Source organism: Rutilus rutilus, assembly GCF_951802725.1.
Source record: "Rutilus rutilus genome assembly, chromosome: 18".
Taxonomy (NCBI): domain Eukaryota; kingdom Metazoa; phylum Chordata; class Actinopteri; order Cypriniformes; family Leuciscidae; genus Rutilus; species Rutilus rutilus.
Genome location: NC_140231.1, coordinates 32,888,539 through 32,893,844, shown reverse-complemented (window position 1 = coordinate 32,893,844; position 5,306 = coordinate 32,888,539).

The window sequence follows — 5,306 nt, the reverse complement described above, 5'->3', positions numbered from 1 at the left end:
AGTGGGTACATTTAGTCCCAAGCAGTATTGAAATAGTACACTTACAAGTTTACTACAAGTACACATTGATATTAGTATACTTACTACATAAAGTATACTTAAAAATATACTTGAACATTACTTAAGTATACTTCATAAAATGAACTTGAGGTATACTTATTTTTCGTAAGGGTTATGATTATTATTTTATTAAATGAGCTGATGACATCACCAACTGCAAAACATAAAAAAAAAAAAAAAAAAACATTTTGCAATATGACTTTGCAAAAGATGAACCCGGACTAGACATTAAACAAAGAACAGAAAAAAATTCTCACCAGTTCACCTGAAAATCTTTAGAAATATTTTTATGCAAAACAAGTGTTTAAAGTTCAGTAAAGTTGAATCATATCATTATAAATCATGTTACAGTGGTTGAGAAAAGAGAAGGGCAACACTTGATCAAACTATCACCAGATTCACACTTCACTACTAATTTAACCCTTAGATTGAATCACTCTATTAAAACTATCTGAATGTCAAATTATTTATAAGTACAATGTTTGTAAATCATGGATGTGAATGTGAACTTTGCTCACTTTGACGACTTCCAGCAATGTTTTCTCTCATGATACCGTAGAGTAGATGATTGGGTGAAACTCTTTCCACATGAAGAGCACTTGTACGGTTTCTCTTCAGTATGAATTCTCTGGTGTTTTTTTAAGTGGGTTGATGTAATAAAGCTCTTCCCACAGTCAAAGCACACATAAGGTCTCACACCAGTATGAATACGCTCATGCACTTTTAAAGTCTGTAGTCTTGAAAAACTCTTTCCACAAAAAGAACAAACATGAGGCTTCACAGCAGAATGAATTTTAAGGTGTTTTCTTAAGTTTGATTTCATAACAAATGTTTTCTCACACTGATCACAGCTGAATGATCTCACTCCAGAGTGACGGCGCAGATGATATTTGAGAGCGCTTTTACGACTGAAACTCTTTCCACACTGAGAGCATGTGAACGGTTTTTCTCCAGTGTGAATTCTCATGTGCTGATTTAGGTTTCCTTTATAACTGAAACTCTTTCCACACTCAGAGCAGGTTAAAGATCCTTGTCCAGTTTTTTTAGCTTGTTTTTGTGTGAAACACTTTTCGGTCTGTTGAATGACTGCGTTTCCATCTTCATTTTTGAAATGCTGAGGTTTTTGAAACTGATGTTGTTTGTCTTCATTCACTTCCATCGGGTCTAAAATCAACATATCAAATTTTCAAAATGCAAATAAAGAATGAGAAATGAGAACAATAAATATACTAGGTGAGTCACAATTAAGCAAAAATGTTGCCCTTTTTTCCAGTTTTCATCTTAATGTTCCTCATCAGTCATTAAAGAGAATGAAGGAAAACACCAACCTATTTGTTCCTCTGTTTCTTCATCTTTTATTCTGCAGGGTTCTTCCTTAATCTCCATCTTTACAATAGTATGTCAGTAGTTTCTCCTGGAGTAATTCCTCCTGCTTGCTTCTTCTTCTCCTGTGGGAAGATGGGAATATTCCCCAGCATTTAAACTCTCATGAACGGCTGTGGGAGCTTCACTGACTGAAGGAGTGAATTGTGGTCGTTGTTGCTCATTTAGCAGATGATCATCACACTTACAATCACTCTCAATTATTCAGGTGCAAATGTTTGATCAAATAGTCGTTTACAAACAATTCCATTAGTTCTTTTTTTAGACTTTAGGACACAATATATGAAACAACAAACTTCATGAAAAAACGTCAACAAAAAAATCATGTCTTTAAAGTTTAAATGAAAAATAAATGTATTAGATAACTAGGACCACAAATAGTCTATTACCGGCCCGAGTCCTAGCCAATGAATGACCCGTCACTGGCCCTGCACTGGGCCTGAATAGGTTTTCGTATTGGTACATATAATAAAATGATGTACTTAATGGTGAACAAAATAAATAAAATACCTGCTTAAAAATTATAAGATAAATAAAAAACCTGCTTAAAAAACCAACACTAAACACATCATTTGTAGAGAATTAGAGACCTATCTCTCTCCTACCATTCATTGCGAAAACACTTGAAAGAGCTGTTTTCAACCAAGTAACATCCTTCTTGTCTCTGAACAACCAGCTGGATGTCAACCAATCCGGCTTCAAGAAAGGGCATTCAACTGAGACTGCACTACTGTCGGTCACAGAAGCCCTACGAATCGCAAAAGCTGCTTCCAAGTCCTCAGTTCTCATTCTCCTAGATCTGTCTGCTGCCTTCGACACTGTGAATCATCAGATCCTTATGTCTACCCTCTCATCACTGGGCATCACAGGAACTTCCCTCCACTGGTTTGAGTCCTATCTCACAGGTAGGTCCTTCAGGGTTGCATGGAGAGGCGAGGTATCCAGAGCACATCAACTGACCACAGGGGTTCCTCAGGGTTCAGTTCTTGGACCCTTGCTCTTCTCCATCTACACCACATCACTGGGACACATCATACAGTCACATGGTTTCTCCTACCACTGCTATGCTGATGACACACTGCTCTTCCTCTCATTTCAACCAGATGATCCCACAGTAGCTCCACGGATCTCAAGCTGTCTGGCGGACATCTCGACATGGATGAAGGAACATCACCTGCAGCTCAACCTGGCAAAGACTGAGCTTCTCGTCCTCCCTGCCACTCCATCTCTACAGCACGACTTCACTATCCAGCTAGATTCATCATCAATCATCCTTCAAGGTCGGTCAGAAATCTTGGAGTGATATTGGATGACCAGCTGACCTTCACAGATCACATTTCAAAGACAGCTCGATCATGCAGGTTTGCACTGCACAACATCAGGAAGATCAGGCCTTTCCTAACTGAGCACGCAACACAACTTCTCGTCCAGGCCCTGGTCATCTCTAGGCTTGACTACTGCAATGCTCTTCTGGCTGGACTTCCATCATGTGCAACTAAACCTCTACAAATGATTCAGAACGCTGCAGCTCATCTTGTCTTCAACGAGTCCAAGAGGGCCCACGTCACTCCTCTCTTAATCACTTTGCACTGGCTACCACTCACTGCTCGCATCAAGTTCAAGGCATTGATGCTTGCTTACAGATCTATCACAGGCTCAGCTCCCTCCTACTTTTACTCATTCCTACAAGTCTACATCCCTACCAGAAGCCCACGATCGGTCAACGAGCAACTTCTCGTGGTTCCATCACAGAGAGCCACAAAATCACTTTCCAGAACATTCTCATTCACAGTTCCATGCTGGTGGAATGCTCTCCCCACCCTCATCCGGAATGCAGAATCCCTGGCAACATTCAAAAGACAACTGAAAACTCATCTCTTCCGTGAGCACTTAACCTCATTAAAAAAAACTTTCCTTTTCCTTTATATCCTCGCTTATCGGGCTTATGCTACTCTGAACAATGCCTGAACTTCGTTTTTTTTAGCACTTCTTGCGTTGTTTTTTGCCTCTTCACGATGACTCGCTTAATTTAGTCCTAATTTGTAAGTCGCTTTGGACAAAAGCGTCTGCTAAATGACTAAATGTAATGTAAATGTAAATGTAAATAAATAGAAAAAAAAAAAAACGATTAAAAAACTAATAATAACAACATATACTGTATGTGCACATATTTAAATGATGGATGAAGCCCTAGAGGCATGACGTACAGGCATATACTCAGGCATGACGAAGGGGACAAAGAGGATGACGATTCTGGAAGACACAGGAGGCTCAGGGACATGAACTGGAAGACGAAGATATCTTGACGAAATAGCATAGAAGGTAAGCAATGTAGCTTAGGCAGTCCTACTCATTTACGAGACCAGACAAAGTGCCAGAGTGAAGTGTGTGCTTATAAGTGTTTGTGGTGATGGCGTGCAGGTGTTGGTGATTAATATTCAGGTGATAGTGATCTCAGTGATTGGGTGGTGGTGGAGCCTGGCTGAGCCCTGACAGTTGAGGAGTGAAACATGAAATGTAGAGTGGATTCTGTAGTGTGAGGGTAACTGGAGTTGGTAGGTGACGGGGTTGATTTGTCGGGTGATGGTGAAGGGGCCAATGTATCTGGGACAGTTTGATGTCCCGTGTGGACAGCCAGACTTTCTGCCCTGGCTGAAAGATGGGTGGTTCCGTCCTCCGAGCATCTGCCTGGAACCTTTGCCTACGCACTGGCCCTCTGAAGATGATGTGCGTCGTCCCAGACCCTCTAACTCTCTCGGAACCAGGACCATGGGAATAGTGGAAGCTGGTAGCCGAGCACGCACTGGAAGGGAGTGAGTCCAGTAGCAGCCTGACAGAGGGAGTTTTGCACGTACTCGACCCAGCCTAGGAATTGGTTCCAAGAGTTCTGGTGGCCGTGGCAGAAGGTTCGTAGAAATCTCTTGGATTTTCCTCTCCGTTTGGCCGTTCGACTGTGGGTGGTATCCAGATGTCAGACTGATGGTCACACCTAGGAGCTTGAAGAACCCCTTCCACACTTGGGATATGAATTGGGGGCCTCGATCGAATACTATATCTTCGGGAATTCCATAGTATCGGAATACATGGTTGAAGAGCAGCTCTGCAGTAGTCATGGCTGTGGGTAGACCTTTAAGGGCGATCAAACGGCAGGATTTAGAGAATCTGTGAGCGAGCTCTTAGCGCATTATAGTCCTTCACGTCTATTGCAATCTCAAAATTCTGGCCAGTTGATAATACCTAGAATATCAAAATCGACTGCTGGCGGTAGATCCTTTTCCTATTTAGCACCAAAACTTTGGAAAGTCTTCATAACATTGTCCGGGAAGAGGACACACTCTGTCAGTTTAAATCTAGATTAAAAACACATCTCTTTAAACTAGCATACACATAGAACATTATACATTCCTATTATTCAAATCAGTTATATGATTATTAGGCTGCATAAATTAGGTCAGCAATTTTACTAGAACAGGGCACAATTACTAGAACATCTTATGTACTCGCTACATCATAAAAAGACTGGCATCTACACTAATGTTAGTCTTTCTGTTTTATCCGAGGTTTACTATCATCAGATGGATCCGGGCCGTATCCACATCAGATTGAGGACCTGCGCCGAGACATGACCACAACACATGATGTAATAAGCCGGATCAGGGCCGTATCCAGATCAGATGGAGGACCTGCGCCTAAACACGACCACATCGCATCCCTGAAGTGTCAGCGGAGATTATGTCAACTAGACTCTCCCCTGTGAAGGCCTCATCGACACGACAGCCATCGGCACTGATCCTCAACAAACTCGTCTCCATACCGGTGTGATGACCGATCTTAAACCAGATGGAACTGGATAATTTTCTGAA